Genomic DNA, 20,530 nt, shown 5'->3' on the forward strand with positions numbered 1-20,530 from the left:
ATCTAAGCATGTAGAAGACGTAGTATGTGGTAAATCAATAAGGTGATCAACATCATGCAGACAATCGATGTCAAGATAGTCCACTGGTGGGACAAGAGAAGTACCATCACCTATGTTACCCTAAGAGCTCAACTCATGTTTTGTAGGTGAGGTGTCAAAGATTTATGCTTGGTAAAGAGCTTCATCAACTTGATGGTACCATGTGGGGGATGCATCATCGTCCATCATGGCCATCAGTTTGCCCATTGGAGGTATGGACTCGTCAAGGATTGGCGCTTCGTCTTGTTGGAGATCTATCACCAAACAAGAAAACACACTAGGAGTAGAAGTTAAGTTGTTTGAAATCATAGTGGCCTAACAAGCCCTCTGAAATACCTCACTCACTAAGTGTTGTGGCTCACTCACTCCTGGTAAGATGGTCTCACTCATATGGTTGGTGGAGTCGCTCAAATGCCTCTCAACCACACATAGGGAGTGTGGCATGCTCTCGTGTGTGGTCTAGTGGTGTTCACACTCATCCTCTCATAGGAAATGCACTCAATGTCATGTATGGTGGAGTCACTCATATCACTCGTGTGGTGGTGTCTCTCCTCACATGGGAATTGGGGCATCTCGTCATATGTGGGTGTTGGAGAGATGTAGGTGCAAATGTCTCCATGCTCAACTCCTACCGCCACCTTGGTTGAAGGGATAGTCCCATGATCAACATACTCATCCATAACGCCTCCAAGATGAATGTCGTAGGGCGTGGCCAAACGTCACTCTCCTCCAAGACCAAAGATAATGTCTCATGCGCGGTCTCGTAGGTTGACTCAGAGTGTGAGTCCCATTGGGGCCTCATCTTCATGTTGTTGAAGAGTTCGCGCTCGTCGTCGTGGTTGAAGGGGATGGCCCTTGCTTCACCGTCTTGTCGTCATCTTGTTGTAGGAGGCCCATATAATGTGGCACCTCGTAGCTCGTCTCCATGACCAAAGGGAAGTTTCCATGCTCGACCATCTTCCTTAAGGGGCTTCCGAAGATGGAAGTGTCGCCCCCGCTTGTAGTTGTTTGCCTTGGACTTGATGATGTTGATATAGTCATACTTATGGCAAGTAGGCGAAGATGCCGTACGTCCAAAGGAAAAGATGCCGAAGTAGAGGTGGTAGACGTAGCTTCCTCTTGGTGGTGCTTGTCTCGTGGTCTTCTCTTGTGCTCATGAAGTTTTGCCGTAGCTTGATGTAGAGCTTGCTGGGACTTCTAGGTTTGCGCATCACGAGCATCTTCATCTTGATGGTGTCGTTGTCGTGCTTGAGCTCGTAGTAGATGTTGTTTGTTGTCGTCGTGCACATGATGCTTGGAGGTGACTTTCCCTTCATGACGATGTGGATCACAAATGTGATGAAGGTCTCCATGGAGATGTGGACGTGGACGAATTGTGCTTGAATCACATGGGTGCTCCGAAGTTGATCGACTTGCTCACTGCTGCCTTGAATATGACAAAGGGGAAGAACGGTTGACCCACAAGGCCTGAATCTCCTCCATCCCTGCATCCTGATACGTCTCCAACATATCTATAATTTTTGATTGTTCCATGGTATTATATTACCCGTTTTGAATGTTTATGGGCTTTACATTACACTTTTATATCATTTTTGGGACTAACCTACTAACCGGAGGCCCAGCACGAATTGTTGTTTTTTTGCCTATTCGAGTGTTTCGAAGAAAAGGAATATCAAACTGAGTCCAAACGGAATGGAACATTCGGGAGCGTTCTTCTTGGAACAAACGCAATCTAGGAGACTTGGAGTGGACGTCAAGAAGTAGCGGAGGCGGCCACGAGGGTGCCAGGCACGCCCTAGGGGGGTGGACGCGCCCCCACCCTTGTGGGCCCCTCGTGGCTCCCCTGACGGACTTCTTTCGCCTATATATACTTTCATACCCTGAAAACACCGGGGAGCACCACGAAAACCTATTTCCACGGTCGTAACCTTTTGTACCCATGAGATCCCATCTTGGAGCCTTTTCGGCACTCCGCCGGAGTGGGAATCGATCATGGAGGGCTTCTACATCATCTCCAAGGCCACTCCGATGACTTGTGAGTAGTTTGCCATAGACCTTCAGGTCCATAGTTATTAGCTAGATGGCTTCTGCTCTCTCTTTGAATCTCAATACAAAGTTCTCCTCGATCTTCTTGGAGATCTATTCGATGTAACTCTTTTTGCGGTGTGTTTGTCGAGATCCGATCAATTGTGGGTTTATGATCAAGTTTATCTATGAGAAATATTTGAATCTCCTCTGAATTCTTTTATGTATGATTGGTTATCTTTGCAAGTCTCTTCGAATTATCAGTTTGGTTTGGACTACTAGATTGATCTTTCTTGCAATGGGAGAACTGCTTAGCTTTGGGTTCAATCTTGTGGTGTCCTTTCCCAGTGATAGCAGAGGCAGCAAGGTACGTATTGTCTTGTTGCCATCGAGGATAAAAATATGGGGTTTATATTATATTGCTTGATTTTATTCCTCTACATCATGTCATCTTGCCAAATGCGTTACTCTGTTCTTATGACTTAATGCTCTAGATGCATGCTGGATAGCGGTCGATTTGTGGAGTAATAGTAGTAGATGTAAGCAGGAGTCCGTCTACTTGTTGCGGACGTGATGCCTATATACATGATCATGCCTAGATATTCTCATAACTATGCACTTTTCTATCAATTGCTCAACAGTAATTCGTTCACCCAACGTAATACTTATGCTATCTTAAGAGAAGCCACTAGTGAAACCTATGGCCCCGGGTCTATTTTCCATCATATAAGTTTCTGATCTAGTTTATTTTGCAATCTTTACTTTTCAATCTATATCATAAAAATACCAAAAATATTTATCTTATCTTATTATCTCTATTAGATCTCACTTTGGCAAGTGGCGTGAAGGGATTGACAACCCCTTTGTCGCGTTGGTTGCGAGGTTCTTGTTTGTTTGTGTAGGTACGAGGGACGTGTGTGGAGCCTCCTACTGGATTGATACCTTGGTTCTCAAAAATTAAGGGAAATACTTACGCTACTTTGCTACGTCACCCTTTCCTCTTCAAGGGAAAACCAACGTAGTACTCAAGAGGTAGCAAGAAGGATTTCTGGCGCCGTTGCCGGGGAGGTCTTCGCTCAAGTCAAGACATACCAAGTACCCATCACAAACTCATCTCCCTCGGATTACATTATTTGCAATTTGCCTCTTGTTTTCCTCTCCCCCACTTCACCCTTGCCATTTTATTGGCCCTCTCTTTTCCGTTCGCCTCTTTTTCACTTGCCTCTTGTGTGCTTGTGTGCTGGATTGCTTGTCACGATGGCGCGAGATAATACCAAATTGTGTGACTTTTCCAATACCAACAATAATGATTTCCTTAGCACTCCGATTACTCCTCTTAATGATGCTGAATCTTGTGTAATCAATGCTGCTTTGTTCAATCTTGTTATGAAAGATCAATTCTCCAGCCTTCCTAGCGAAGATACTGCTACTCATATAAACAACTTTGTTGATTTTTGTGATATGCAAAAGAAGAAAGACACGGATAATGATATTGTTAAATTGAAGTTATTTCCATTTTCACTCAGAGATCGTGCTAAAACTTGGTTTTCGTATTTGCCTAAAAATAGTATTAATTCATGTAATAAATGCAAAGATGCTTTTATATCTAAATATTTTCCTCCCGCTAAGAGCATCTCTCTTAGAAACAATATTATGAATTTTAAGCAACTTGATCATGAAGATGTTGCACAATCTTGGGAGAGGATGAAATTAATGATTCACAATTGCCCTACACATGGTTTAAATTTATGGATGATCATACAAAAAATTTATGCCGGATTGAATTTTGCTTCTAGAAATCTTTTACATTCAGCCACGGGAGGCACTTTTATGGAAATCACTTTAGGAGAAGCTACTAAACTCCTAGATAATATTATCATTAATTATTTTCAATGGCACACCAAAAGATCTACTAGTAAAAAAGTCATGCGATAGATGAAATAAATGTTTTGAGTGGAATGATGGATGAACTTACGAAATTGTTTGCTAAAAAGAGTGCTCCTATTGATCCTAATGATATGCCTTTGTCTACTTTGATTGATAATAATAATGAATCTTTGTATGTGAATTTTGTTGGTAGGAACAATTTTGGTAACAACGCGTATAGAGAAAACTTTAATCCTAGGCCGTTTCCTAGTAATTCCTCTAATAATTATGGTAATTCCTACAACGACTATTGTGGAAATTTTAATAAGATGCCCTCTGATTTTGAGAATAGTGTTAAAGAATTTATGATCTCTCAAAATAATTTCAATGCTTTGCTTGAAGAAAAATTGCTTAAGGTTGATGAATTGGCTAGGAACGTTGATAGAATTTCTCTTGATGTTGATTGTTTGAAATTTACATCTATTCCACCTAAGCATGATATCAATGAGTCTCTCAAAGCAATGAAAATTTCCATTGATGAGTGCAAAGAAAGAACCGCTAGGATGCGTGCTAAGAAAGATTGCTCTGTAAGAGCATGTTCTTCTAGTTTCCATGATAATAATGATGAAGATCTAAAAGTTTTTAATGTGTCTCCTATTAAATCTTTGTTTTGCAATATGAATCTTGATAATGATGGGACTGGAGATGAGTCAACTTTAGTTAAAAGGCGACCCAATGATTCGGAGTTTTTAGATCTTGATGCTAAATTTGGTAAAAGTGGGATTGGAGAGGTCAAAACTTTGCATAGCAATGAACCCACTATTCTGGATTTCAAGGAATTTAATTATGACAATTGTTCTTTAATAGATTGTATTTCCTTGTGGCAATCCGTGTTGAATTCTCTTCATGCTTATAGTCAAAATAAAGCTTTTGCTAAACATATCGTTGATGCTTTGATGTAATCTTATGAAGAAAAACTTGAATTAGAAGTTTCTATCCCAAGAAAACTTTATGATGAGTTGGAACCTACTATTAAAATTAAAATTAAAGATCATGAATGCTATGCTTTGTGTGATTTGGGTGCTAGTGTTTCCACGATTCCAAAAACTTTATGTGATGTGCTAGGTTTCCGTGAATTTGATGATTGCTCTTTAAACTTGCACCTTGCGGATTCCACTATTAAGAAACCTATGGGAAGGATCAATGATGTTCTTATTGTGGCAAATAGGAATTATGTGCCCTTAGATTTCATCATTATTGATATAGATTACAATTTTTCATGTCCTATTACTCTTGGTAAACCTTTTGATGCGGAGCATCCCTCGCTCATCCCCATGGACGTACCTACATCACCCTCAACACCACTTGGACCCAAGACAAGAGCTCTAGCGAAGGCTATTTAAGATAAGGTGAACTCACTCCTCTCCGAACTCCCTCTCTCTACTCACGAGACATGGCTACTACCTCATACTGACACTCTGTGCATGATCAGGTACTTGGACGAGAGCCACGGGACGGCTACATCCAATGGCCAAGGTGGCGAGGACACCCAGCTTGAAGACCAAGAGGAAGGACTGCTTTGGAAGCTACAGGACCCGGATGACAGGCTAGGCACGGACGTCCGACCCCTGGGAGGTGATACAGCCGAGAGAAGGAAGGCAGGCCAAAGCTCCAGGTTACGGACGACCGGCCAAGCCCGGACGACCGGACATTCCCAGGCTCAGGACGACCGAGCCCCTACGGACGTCCGTGCAAGCGACCACAGAACAGAAATTACGTGCAAGCGACCACAGAACAGAAATTACAGCAATCCGAAGTCTTCCAGACGATCATGCGCCTGTCAACAGAACTGAATATACGGTCATCTGAAGAACCCCGGATGTCCGGGACCCCACGAGCCTCCGAACGACCGGCGCCCCACGGACGTCCGGACCCTGGCTACGTCCAGCTGCGGGCTGAGTCCCATGTACCCCTTCACTTCGCCCCCTTTTGCACTAGGACTATATATAGACCACTCCCACCTCCTAGATAGGGTTAGCATTGTGATAGCTCATTTGAGATAGAGCATTGCTCATCCGTACCGGATCTACTCCACGTGAGGGACCGTGCCTCTTCGGAGAAGATCCATTCGGATTCAAGGCCTCCATCCGAAGAAGATAATCAAGACCTCCTCATGGAGAAGAACGGTTACTCTTATATCTTCCTTTGTTGACTTTGGATCTCGTGTTACCTTGTGCTTTCGGTGATCTAGCCCTTGTGTGATCGTTTCCTTGTCGGTTGAGTGTTTCTCTCGTTTCCCCCTGTGATTTCTCTTGTGTTCTTCCACGCGTTCTTCGTGTTTCCCCGTAGGATCCACTCCAAACGTGAAAGATCAGCCCCTAGGGTTCCGCCCTAAATCATCTTGGTATCATGAGCCACGTTGATCACGTTTTGGAGCCCCTACCCCGTGTTTTCTAGCTTGATTTTGTTTTTTTCGTCCTAAATCCGAAATTTACTGACCAAAAATAGCCCCCAATTTTTTTGTGATTTGTTGGTGAGTTGAAATTTTGTTGGATTTCGTCCATGGATTTGTGTTGCCACGTGTGGATATAGATTTCCCCACCCTCCCCACCCTTTTCCATCCACTAATCCGCTCGATTTTGACCTCACCATCTCCCTCCATCCCGAAATCGTGCAGTTCATCTCGTGCCCAATTTTCGCCCAGGATACGGACGAGCGGGCCCAGCCGGACGTCTGAAGACCTCCGGATGACCGTGACCAGTCGGACGTCCGGGCAACTCTGACGAAACTGAATTTTGTTCAGTTCGGCCACCACCACATCCCCACCTTCCACCTCATCTTCCAAACCCATATACACCACCATCATCCCACTACCTCCTATGATGATTTTGACACGTTTTTGTCTTTGAGATATTGAGTTGTGGCTCCCGTGTCATATTGTGTTTAGGCCATATAGGTATGGTTCTACATCATCATCACCGCGGCTCATCTTCGCATGGGTCTCATCATCTCCAAGGACGGTAACCTCGACGACATCTTTGTCATACCTTGAAATTGCATTGATACCCACATGGCCTTACTTTTGCGTAGCTTACCCACAGAGACTAGCTATTGAGTATTGCCGGCAACATGACTTGTGCACATTAGTGATCATACTCCATAGCATACATACCATACCATAGTGGTTCATATCTTGGCATCAACTTGTGTGTCGCAAAGTTGTCATCGCATACACAATTGCTATCTTGGTTCGTGAAGTTTTGCATGAGAAAAGAGCTCCAAAGTGAAAGAGCCAACCAAGATTTTAAGCAAAGAGGAAAGATAAGCAAAGAGCTTATGAGCAAGAACCATAGCATAGCTTATGAGCAAGAACCATAGCATCATACTACATTAAGATTGTCCTACTCGGTCATCTTGGATCATAGCACCGAAATACCATACATATAGCATACTTGGGATAGAGATCGTTGCATTTTTGCCTAGTAGGTTGTGCACAAGTTCCATATCCGCCTATTGTGCAATCGTGCTAACGTCTCTCATGTATTGTGCAACAAGAGCATTGTCGTCGATTCCACATTTTGGATCACTTTTGGTTTGCACAATCCCATTTATCTATTTGCGTGTGTGTTTCCGTATGCCCCTATTTGCTTGGTCTACTTGTTGCATTTGCAAATTTGTGAATCTTTTCCAACATTAGTGAAGCTCAATTACGATTGCATCAAATTTTGTGCCACCATCCTAACCAAGATCCACCATAAGCTTTTACTTGTGTAGGAGTGAGAACTGACAAGAATTGGTACCAATAGTGCTATTTCATTGTCTGCATTTGAGTGAACTTGATTCATCGTCAACATCGGTCAAGGTACATTGGTATACGTTCTTCTCTTTCTACCACTCAATTTTTTCTTGGAATGATGGATAGGCCTAGTACTTCTACCAACCCACTCCTCATCAAGCAAGACGATGACTTGTCATCATACATCACCAAGAGCCACCTCTTTGGTGCACAACGAGTGTTGCATCAAGAGCAACAAGCTATGAACGAACGCATCGACAACCTCGCCACCGACTTGCGAATCTCCGAGCAATGTACCAAGGACTACTTCGACAACAAGCTCGAATAGAATGATGCAAGGATGGATGAGATGCGCTCCTTGTTGGTGAATCGGCCTCCTTTAACTTCTTCATACTCAAGACGGAGCCACTTAAGTCGACACTCCGATGACTCCTTCTCCGGCTCAAGTACACCGTCATCGAACACTCTTCGACGAGCCGCGCGTCAAGACCGTCATGCATCTCGCAACCCACTACACATCAAGCATTCACAAGAGCAAGTCGATGAGCATGTCCCCAGTCCTCACTCAAACCAAGTCGCTTTTGCTCAAGCTCAAGAATGACAACGACAATGGTGCCAAGAAGAAGAACGAGCGCGTCTACACCAAGAGGAACAAGACACCGAGGCTCAATGTCTTCAACAACAACAACGAGAAGCACAAGCTCTTGAGGCGCAATGTGCCCTTCAAGAATTATGCCGAGCCATCGCCAACCGCAATCGTGAACAACGCAATCAAGAGGAAGCCCTTTGAGAATAAATACAAGAGAGGAACTACCAACCGCGTGTGCAACGTCAAGTTGGTCAAGCTCCTTCACAAGCTCGTCAAGCCCCACGTCAACCTCAAGTTCAACAAGAGCAAGTTGATCATGGACTTCCTCCACGCCAAGAGCAACATGAGGATGATTACCCTCACCGTCAAGGGCGTCATCATCATCATCGCCAACAACACAATGAAGAGCAATGCTATGGCAAGCTCAAATTCAGAATGCCCAAGTTCAATGGAAGCAATGATCCTGAAGAGTACCTATCATGGGCATTGAAGGTCGACAAAATATTTCGTTTGTACAACTATGAGGAAGAGAAGAAGATCGCTACGGCATCACTTGAGTTCCAAGACTATGTGCTCATATGGTGGGAACAAGTCCTTGAGCGCCGAGAAGCAAGAGGTGAACCACCTATCACCACTTGGGCTCAAATGAAGGATGTCATGCGAGCATGCTTTGTGCCCACCTACTACAACCGCGACCTCTTCAAGAAACTCCAACTCCTCAAGCAAGGAACAAAGAGTCTTGAAGAATACTACAAGGAAATGGAGATAGCCATGATTCGAGCCAATGTCACGGAAGATGAGGAGCAAACAATGGCACGTTTCTTTAATGGACTCAATCATCCCATCAATAAGATCGCCGACTTCCAACCCTACTCCAACCTCATTGAGCTCGTGCATGAAGCTACAAAGGTGGAACGTCAAGTGCAAGATGAATTCAAGTACGCCAAGTACTCGTCCAAGACCTACGGATTCTCCAACAACTAGGCTTCAACAACTCCAACCTCTACATCAACCAAGCCTTCTCCAAGCAACGACGACAAGCCAAGTTACAAGAAAACTTCGTCAAGTTCAAGTCGTCTTCCTCCTACTACAAGCAACTTCAAGCCACATGCTTCATCATCTACTCCGACCGATGAGACCGTCAAGACAAGCTCCTTCAAGTGTTTCACTTGCAGCGGCCGAGGCCACAAGTCCTATGAATGCACAAACAAGCGCACCATGATCCTCAACAACGATGGCTCCTATGACTCCACGAGTGATGAGGAGATGGAAGCTCTTGAGCAAGTGGCCATGCACCGGTGCGTGAACGAGGATGAAGATGATCAAGTATTTTGTGATGAGGATTCGAGCCCCGCTCTCGTTGTCTCCAAGGTATTGACCCTTCAACATCAACAAAAAGAGGACCAACGATGCCACATCTTCCACACAAAGGTCGGCATCAATTGAAGGTCTGTCAAGGTCATCATCGATGGAGGTAGTTGTCACAACTTGGCAAGCGAAGAACTATGCTCTAAGCTTCAATTGGTTAAGATGAAGCACCCGCACCCCTACAAGGTTCAATGGCTAAGTTACTCTAATACGTCTCCAACGTATCTATAATTTTTTATTGCTCCATGCTACTTTATCTACTGTTTTAGGCAATATTGGGCTTTATTATCCACCTTTATATTATTTTTGGGACTAACCTATTAACCGGAGGCCCAACCCAGATTTGTTGTTTTATGCCTATTTCAGTGTTTCGAGGAAAAGGAATATCAGACGGAGTCAAAACGGAACGAAATCAACTGGAGAAGTTATTTTTGGAAGGAAAACCACCTGATGGACTTCGACCCCACGTCAAAAGATACGGGAGGTGCTCACGAGGGTGGGAGGCGTGCCCTCCCCCCTGGGCGTGCCCCCCTGCCTCGTGGGGCCCCCGTAGCTCCACCAACGTACCCCCTGCACCCATATATACCTACGTACCCTAAAACTTCCAGAACAGAAGATAGATCGGGAGTTCCGCCGCCGCAAGCCTCTGTAGCCACCAAAAACCAATCGGGACCCTGTTTCGGCACCCTGCTGGAGGGGGATCCCATCACCGGAGGCCATCTTCATCATCCCGGTGCTATCCATGACAAGGAGGGAGTAGTTCACCCTCGGGGCTGAGGGTATGTACCAGTAGCTATGTGTTTGATCTCTCTCTCTCTCTCTCGTGTTCTCTCTCGTGTTCCTCTATTGCACGATCTTGATGTATCCCGACTTTGTTATTGTAGTTGGATCTTACGATGTTTCTCCCCCTCTACTCTCTTGTTATGAATTGAGTTCCCCCTTTGAAGTTATTTTATCGGATTGAGTCTTTTTATGAACACTTAATGTATGTCTTGCGTGGGATAACCGTGGTGACAATGGGTTATTCTATTGATCCACTTGATGTATGTTTTGGTGATCAACTTGCGAGTTTCGTGACACTTGGGAACCTACGCATAGGGGTTGGCACACGTTCTTGACTCTCCGGTAGTAGCCTTGGGGCACTCTTTGAAATACTTTTATGTTGGTTGGATGAATCTGAGATTGTGTGATGCATATCGTATAATCATGCCCGCAGATACTTGAGGTGACAATGGAGTATCTAGGTGACATTAGGGTTTTGGTTGATTTGTGTCTTAAGGTGTTATTCTAGTACGAACTCTTTTATAGATCGATCCGAAAGAATAACTTTGTGGTGGTTTTGTACCCGACCATAATCTCTATGTTTGTTGTCTGCTATTAGTGGCTTTGGAGTGAATCTTTGTTGTATGTTGAGGGCTTGTCATATGTTCTATCTATGTTATTATTGTTGAGATAACTTACACTAGTGAAAGTATGAACCCTAGGCCTTGTTTCCTACCATTGCAATACCGTTTACGCTCACTTTTACCGCTCGTTGCCTTGCTGTTTTTATTATTTCAGATTACAAAAACCTATATCTAGTCTCTATTTTGCACTTGTATCTTCATCTCTTCGCTGAACTAGTGCACCTATACAATTTACCATTGTATTGGGTGTGTTGGGGACACAAGAGACTCTTTTTTATTTGATTGCAGGGTTGCTTGAGAGAGACCATCTTCATCCTATGCCTCCTACGGATTGATAAACCTTAGGTCATCCACTTGAGGGAAATTTGCTACTGTCCTACAAACCTGTGCACTTGCAGGCCCAACAACGTCTACAAAGAAGAAGGTTGTGTAGTAGACATCAAGCTCTTTTCTGGCGCCATTGCCCGGGAGGCTAGGTAAGTGAAGGTATATCTTTAGATCTTGCAATCGAATCTTTTTGTTTCTTGTTTTAGCACTAGTCTAGTTTACAAAAGAAAACTACAAAAAAAATGGAGATGAGTTTGTCTGATACGCTTCACCTTTTTAATATCTTTCGTGAGTATGATGGACAGGAAAATTGTGCTTTAGTGCTAGAAGAAGAAATCTATAGAATGTTTCTATATGATGAGCATGATTGCAATGTTGTTAGTATGAATTCCTTGAATATCCATGATACTAATGATATGCAAAGCCACAAGCTTGGGGAAGCTATGTTTGATGGAGATGATATTTTTTGTCCCCCAAGCTTTGATGAGCAAATTTACTATGATGAAAGCATGCCTCCTATTTATGATGATTATTGTGATGATACGTATGCTATAAAGAAGAAGTTTTCTTATGTGGAGAGTAGAAAATTTTCTATGTTTGTAGATCATGAAAAGAATGCTTTAGGTGCTGGTTATATTGTTGAATTCATTCATGATGCTACTGAAAATTATTATGAGGGAGGAACATATGCTTGTAGGAATTGCAATAATGTCAAGTGTCCTCTCTATGTGCTTAAATTCTTGAAGCTATGCTTGTTGTGCCATACTATGCTAGTTGATTATTGTTCCCCTAAGTTGTTTGCTCATAAAATACCTATGCATAGGAAGTGGGTTAGGCTTAAATGTGCTAGCCATATGCTTCATGATGCTCCCGTTATGTTTCAATTCTTATCTTTTATGTGAGCATCATTGTCATCATCATGCCTAGCTAAAAGGCATTAAAGAAAAGCGCTTGTTGGGAGACAACCCAATATTTATCTTTACTGTTTTTGTGTGTCCACATGATTATTCTACTGTATTAATCATGTTTCATAGATTTTGTTTCAATAAAGTTCCAAGTAGAACCTTTGGGAAGACTTGGGTGAAGTTTATGTGATCTTGCTGTGAAAAACAGAAACCTTAGCGCTCACGAGCTTAGCTGCCATTTTTTACCGGAGAGTTATTTTAGGTTAATTCTTTTTGAAGATGATTAATAGACAAATTTCTCAGGTCAAGAAATTTATTTCATAATTTTTTGGGTTCCAGAAGTATACGTTTTATACAGATTACTACAGACTGTTCTGTTTTTGACAAATTCTGTTTTCTATGTGTTGTTTGCTTATTTTGATGAATCTATGAGTAGTATCGGAGGCTATGAACCATAGGGAAGTTAGAATACAGTAGCTATTAAACCAATATTAATTTAGAATGAGTTCATTACAGTACCTAAGTGGTGGTTTTATTTTCTTATACTAACGGAGCTTACGAGTTTTGTTTTGAGTTTTGTGTGGTTGAAGTTTTCAAGTTTTGGGTAAAGATTCGATGGACTATGGAATAAGGAGTGGCAAAAGCCTAAGCTTGGGGATGCCCAAGGCACCCCAAGGTAATATTCGAGGACAACCAAGAGCCTAAGCTTGGGGATGCCCCGGAAGGCATCCCCTCTTTCGTCTTCGTTCATCGGTAACTTTACTTGGAGCTATATTTTTATTCACCACATGATATGTGTTTTGCTTGGAGTGTCATTTTCTTTTGTTGTTTTTTCTTGATGTTAGATAGTGTTTTTCATCTTTAGTTTCAATAAAAAAAGTCAAGGATAGCCTTTGCCATGCTTATTTTGCTAGTTTACATGTTGCTGTTTGAAAACAGAAAGTTTAACGCTGTTGCAAAAATTCCCTAGAAAAGTCAGAGCATGGTCTAACTTTGAATCTTTTTGAATATTGAGCTCTGATAAATTTATTACAGTGGGAATTTTAGTTCATAATTTTTGGAGTTAGGGAAGTATTGATACTCTTGCATTCTTTACAGACTGTACTGTTTTGACAGATTGCTGTTATGGTTGCTTGTTTAATGATTCTATTTGATGATAGGCGTATTAAATATGCAGAGGCATTTAGTATTCAATGTTGAATAATAATTTTGGTGATTTGTTACAGTAGAAAATGATAAGGTTTTGCATTGGTTTATGCTAACCTATCTCACGAGTTCTTGTTGAGTTTGTTGTGAATGAAGCTTTTGATAAAAAGAAGAGAAACCATTATACGAGAGGAATTAAGGAGACACAAAAGTTCAAGCTTGGGGATGCCCAAGGCACCCCAAGATAATATTTCAAGAAGTCTCAAGCATCTAAGCTTGGGGATGCCCCGGTAGGCATCCCACCTTTCTTCTTCAACAACTATCGGTTAGTATCTGTTGAGCCTAAGTTTTTGCTTCTTCACATGAGTTGTGCTATCCTTGCAATGTAGTTTTCTTTAGCTTTGCTTTCTGTTTGATTAAAGTATCAATATTGGGAGAGTCTTCACATAGTTTCATAATTATTCGAGTACTCATTGATCTTCACTTATATCTTTCGGAGTAGTTTTTATTATTGCTCTAGTACTTAACTTATATCTTTTAGAGCACGGTGGTGGATTTATTTTAAAGAAACTATTGATCTCTCATGCCTCACTTAGATTATTTTGAGAGTCGTTAATAGCATGGTAATTTGCTTAATGTTAATATACTTGGTGTTCAAGATATGTGAAACTTTCTTTTGAGTGCGTTGAATACTAAGATAAGATTGATGCTTGATAATTGTTTTGAGATATGGAGGTGATAATATCAATGTCATGCTAGTTGGGTGATTATGAATTTAAAGAATTCTTGTGTTGAAGTTAGCAAGTCCCGTATCATGCACGTATGGTTAAAGTTGTGTAAGAAATTTGAAACATGAAGTGTACCTGGCTTGTGCATCCTTATGAGTGGTGGTCGGGGACGAGCGATGGTCTTTTCCTACCAATCTATCCCCCTAGGAGCATGCGCGTAGTACTTGATTTTTGATGACTTCTAAATTTTTGCAATAAGTATATGAGTTCTTTTGATTAATTTTGAGTCCATGGATTATACGCACTTTTACCTTTCCGCCATTGCTAGCCTCTTCGGTACCGTGCATTGCCCTTTCTCACCTTGAGAGTTGGTGCAAACTTCGCTGGTGCATCCAAATCCCGTGATATGATACTCTCTATCACACATAAACCTCCTTATATCTTCCTCAAAACAGCCACCATACCTACCTATTATGGCATTTCCATAGCCATTCCGAGATATATTGCCATGCAACTTCCATCATCATCATCATGACATACATTACTTTTGTCATATTGCCATTGCATGATCATGTAGTTGACATCGTATTTGTGGCAAAGCCACCATGCATTATTTTCCATACATGTCACTCTTGATTTATTGCACCATCCTGGTACACCATCGGAGGCATTCATATAGAGTCATATCTTGTTCTAAGTTTCGAGTTGTAATCCTTGTGTTGTAATCAATAGAAGTGTGATGATCATCATTATTAGAGCATTGCCCAATCAAAAAAAAGAAAGGCCAAAAGAAAAAAAGAAAGGCCCAAAAATATATATAAAAAGGGCAATGCTACTATCTCTTTTTCCACACTTGTGCTTCAAAGTAGCACCTTGTTCTTCATGTAGAGAGTCTCGTATATTGTGCTTCAAAGTAGCACCTTGTTTTTCATGTAGTGAGTCTCATGTGTTATCACTTTCATATACTAGTGGGAATTTTTCATTATAGAACTTGGCTTGTATATTCCTACGATGGGCTTCCTCAAAATGCCCTAGGTCTTCGTGAGCAAGCGAGTTGGATGCACACCCACTAGTTTTCTTTTGTTGAGCATTCACAGCTCTAGTGCATCCATTGCATGGCAATCCCTACTCCTCATGTTGACATCAATTGATGGGCATCTGCATAGCCCGTTGATTATCCTCATCAATGTGAGACTTTATTTTTTTTGTCTTCTCCACACAATCCCCATCATCAAATTCTATTCCACCCATTTTGCTATATCCATGGCTCGCGCTCATGTATTGCGTGAAGGTTGAAAAAGTTTGAGATTATGTAAGTATGAAACAATTTCTTGGCTTGTCATCGGGGGTATAGAAGTTGGGAACATCTTTGTGTGACGAAAATGAAGCATAGCCTAACTATATGATTTTGTAGGGATGAACTTTCTTTTGCCATGTTATTTTGAGAAGACATGATTGCTTTGATTTGTGTGCTTGAAGTATTATTATTTTTGTGTCAATATGAACTTTTGTCTTGAATCTTTCAGATCTGAATATTCATATCACAATTAAGAAGTTTTATATTGAAATTATGCCAATGTATCACTCCGCATCAAAAATTCTTTTTTATCATTCACCTACTCGAGGATGAGCAGGAATTAAGCTTGGGGATGCTTGATACGTCTCCAACGTATCTATAATTTTTGATTGCTCCATGCTACCTTATCTACTGTTTTAGGCAATACTGCGCTTTATTATCCACATTTATATTATTTTTGGGACTAACCTATTAACCGGAGGCCCAGCCCAGATTTGTTGTTTTATGCCTATTTCAGTGTTTCGAGGAAAAGGAATATTAGACGGAGTCAAAACGGAACGAAATCAACTAGAGAAGTTATTTTTGGAAGGAAACCCACCTGATGGACTTGGAACCCACATCAGAAGATACGGGAGGTGCTCATGAGGGTGGGGGCGCGCCCTCCCCCCCTGGGCGCGCCCCCTACCTCAGGGGGACCCGTAGCTCCACCGACGTACCCCCTGCACCCATATATACCTACGTACCCTAAAATTCCAGAACAAAAGATAGATCGGGAGTTCCGCCGCCGCAAGCTTCTGTAGCCACCAAAAACCAATTGGGACCCTGTTCCGGCACCCTGCCGGAGGGGGGTCCCATCACCGGAGGCCATCTTCATCATCTCGGCGCTATCCATGACGAGGAGGGAGTAGTTCACCCTCAGGGCTGAGGGTATGTACCAGTAGCTATGTGTTTGATCTCTCTCTCTCGTGTTCTCTCTCGTGTTCCTTTATGTCACGATCTTGATGTATCCTGAGCTTTGCTATTGTAGTCGGATCTTATGATGTTTCTCCCCCTCTACTCTCTTGTGATGAATTGAGTTTCCCCTTTGAAGTTATTTTATCGGATTGAGTCTTTTTATGAACACTTGATGTATGTCTTGCGTGGGATAACCGTGGTGACAATGGGTTATTCTATAGATCCACTTGATGTATGTTTTGGTGATCAACTTGCGAGTTTCGTGACACTTGGGAACCTATGCATAGGGGTTGGCACACGTTCTTGACTCTCTGGTAGTAGCTTTGGGGCACTCTTTGAAGTACTTTTATGTTGGTTGGATGAATCTGAGATTGTGTGATGCATATCGTATAATCATGCCCACGGATACTTGAGGTGACAATGGAGTATCTAGGTGACATTAGGGTTTTGTTTGATTTGTGTCTTAAGGTGTTATTCTAGTATGAACTCTTTTATAGATCGATCCAAAAGAATAAATTTGTGGTGGTTTCATACCCGACCATAATCTCTATGTTTGTTCTCCGCTATTAGTGGCTTTGGAGTGACTCTTTGTTGCATGTTGAGGGCTTGTCATATGTTCTATCTATGTTATTATTGTTGAGAGAACTTACACTGGTGAAAGTATGAACCCTGGGCCTTGTTTCCTACCATTGCAATACCGTTTACGCTCACTTTTACCGCTTGTTACCTTGATGTTTTTATTATTTCAGATTACAAAAACCTATATCTACTATCTATTTTGCACTTGTATCTTCATCTCTTCGCCGAACTAGTGCACCTATACAATTTACCATTGTATTGGGTGTGTTGGGTACACAAGAGACTCTTTGTTATTTGATTGCAGGGTTGCTTGAGAGAGACCATCTTCATCCTACGCCTCCTACGGATTGATAAACCTTAGGTCATCCACTTGATGGAAATTTGCTACTGTCCTACAAACCTGTGCACTTGCAGGCCCAACAACGTCTACAAGAAGAAGGTTGTGTAGTAGACATCAGACTCCGACACTATATGAGTTGAGCATGCGGTCCAAGTCTCCTTCAAAATTGGCGCATAGGAAGACACTTTGGAGTGTGAGGTCGTCCCAATGACCGTTTTCCACCTCCTTCTTGGTCGACCATGGCAATTCGACCGTGGTGTCTTCCACAATGGGCGTACCAATCACTATAGCTTCAAGATGAAAGGGAAGAAATATGTGCTACGACCTATGTCTCCTAGTCAAGTGATAGCCGACAAACAAGCCACACATCATGGAGAGAAGAGTGAAAAATTGATCCACCATAAAGTGAGTGAGAGACCCAAGCCAAACTTGAGCGTCTTTTCCTAGAGAGGAAAACCTAGTCCTATTTTCCACAAAAAGTGAGATGAGAGAAATGTGTGAGAACCCATCGAGTGTGATGCACTTTGTCCTTGTGTGCAAGGATGGGGAACCAAAAACTAACACCTCTCATGAGCTACCTTTAGTGTTTCAATCTCTTTTGCAGGAATTCCAAGATGTTTTCCCTGATGAGCTACCTCTGGGTCTACCTCCTCTATGAGGCATTGAGCATTGGATCGACCTCCTCCCCGGAGCGCCTCTACCAAACAAAGCTCCATACTGCGTCAACCCCGAAGAAACTAAGGAGATCCAACGGCAAGTACAACAACTAATCAACAACGTCATGTACGTGCAAGCTTAAGTCCTTGTGCCGTTCCCGTTATACTTGTGCCTAAGCAAGATGGAAGTTTTCGCATGTGTTCCGATTGTAGACCCATCAATGCTATTACCGTTCGCTATAGGCATCCCATTCCTCGCTTAGATGATATGCTTGATGAACTTAGCGGTGCCACCTTTTTCTCAAAAATTGATCTTAAAAGTGGCTATTATCAAATCGGCATACAAGAGGGTGATGAATGGAAAACTCCTTTCAAAACCAAATTTGGCTTGTATATGTGGTTGGTTATGGCTATGTGTTTGTCGGAAGCTCCCGGTACTTTCATGTGTCTTATGCATTTTGTGCTTCAACATTATATTGGAGTCTTTGTTGTGGTTTACTTTGATGATATTCTTGTTTTTAGCAAAACCATGAAAGAACATCTTAATCATGTTAGGGCTGTTTTGCAAACCCTTCGCCAGGAACGTCTTTATGCCAACTTGAAAAAATGCACGTTTGGTGTTGACAAACTTGTTTTCTTTGGTTTTGTTGTCTCTTCCAAGGGTGTCCATGCTGATGAATCTAAAATTGAAGCTATTAAAACTTGGCACCAACCCACCAATTTGCAACAAGTGCGTAGCTTTCTTTGTATTGTGGGTTTTTATCGTCACTTTGTGAAAGACTTTAGCACTATTGCCGCTCCTTTGCATGCCTTGAGTAAGAAGAATGCTCCTTTTGTTTGGGGATCTTTGCAATCCACCGCTTTTGATGAGCTCAAGTATTTGCTTACTCATGCTCCGATTCTTGCTTGACCCAACTTTGACAAAACTTTTGAGGTTCATTGTGATGCAAGTGGTATCGGAATTGGCGGAGTTTTGATGCAAGAAAAACGAGCCATTGCATATTTTAGTGAAAAACTATCCGGTTCTCAACTTAACTATCTCATCTATGACAAAGAATTGTATGCTTTAGTTTGTGTGCTACATGTTTGGGAACATTATCTTAGACCTAATGAGTTTGTCATCCATACCGATCATGAAACGCTTAAGTACTTAAAAGGTCAAACTAAGTTGAACAAGCGTCATGCCAAATGGAGTGAATTTATCGAATCTTTCCCCTATTTGATCAAGTACATTAAGGGTAAAGAAAATGTAGTTGCGGATGAACTTTCACGCATATGCACGCTTGTCACTAAACTTGAGTTGAATGTTATTGGCTTTGAGCACATAAAAGACTTGTATGCTAATGATCCATCTTTTACTACTCCTTATGCTAAATGTTTGACACATACATCTTGGGAACAATATTACATCAAGGATGGTTATCTTATGAGAGCTAACACACTATGCATTCCTCCTTTTGCAAGACGCTCATGGAGGCGGACTCATGGGACATTTTGGACGCGACAAGACATTCGCCACGCTCTGCAAGAACTACTTTTAGCACAAGATGTTCCGCGACGTCTCACGCTTCAACAACCGATGCTCTACATGTCGCAAAGCTAAGTCTAAAGCTCAATCCCATGGTATTTACATGCCCCTTCCTATTCCTTATCAACCTTGGGAAGACATTAGCATGGATTTTGTACTTGGTTTGCCTAGAACTCAAAATGGAAAGGATTCCGTGTTTGTTGTTGTGGACCGATTCTCTAAAATGGCACATTTCATTCCTTGCAACAAGATAGACGATGCTTCACATGTTGCAAATCTCTTTTGTAGGGAAATCTTGCGCCTCCATGAAGTACCAAAGACAATCGTCTCCGACCGTGATGTCAAGTTTTTGAGTTACTTTTGGAAGACACTTTGTGCCAAGCTCAGAGTCAAGCTCTTGTTCTCATCCGCATACCATCCTCAAACCAACGGCCAAACGGAGGTGATGAACCGAACACTCTCCACTCTACTTCACGTGTTGATCAAGAAGAACATCAAGGAGTGGGAGGCATGTCTATCCATCGCCGAGTATACCTACAACCGTGCAAGACATTCGACTACCGACAAGTCCCCTTTCGAGGTCGTCTACGGCTTCAACACGTTGTCCCCATTGGACATTCTACCTCTTCCCCTACAAGAGCGCACCAACATGGATGCGAGTGCACGGGCAAGCTACATCAAGAAGATGCATGAGGATAAAAGGCACACCATCGAGACCAAGTACAACGACTAGCGACCAAGCTCAACATCAACAAGCAACCCATGATCTTCAACATTGGCGATCTCGTGTGGCTACACCTTCGCAAGGACCGCTTCCCCAACCAACGCAATTCCAGACTTCTACCTCGAGCCGATGGACCCTTCAAGGTGCTAGCACGCTACAACAACAACGCCTACAAGATCGACCTCCCACGAGACAAGTACAACGTGAGCGACATCTTCAACGTCACGGACCTCGCGCCATACCATGGTGATGAAACT

Source organism: Triticum dicoccoides, chromosome 4B (genome assembly GCF_002162155.2).
Source record: "Triticum dicoccoides isolate Atlit2015 ecotype Zavitan chromosome 4B, WEW_v2.0, whole genome shotgun sequence".
Classification (NCBI taxonomy): Eukaryota; Viridiplantae; Streptophyta; class Magnoliopsida; order Poales; family Poaceae; genus Triticum; species Triticum dicoccoides.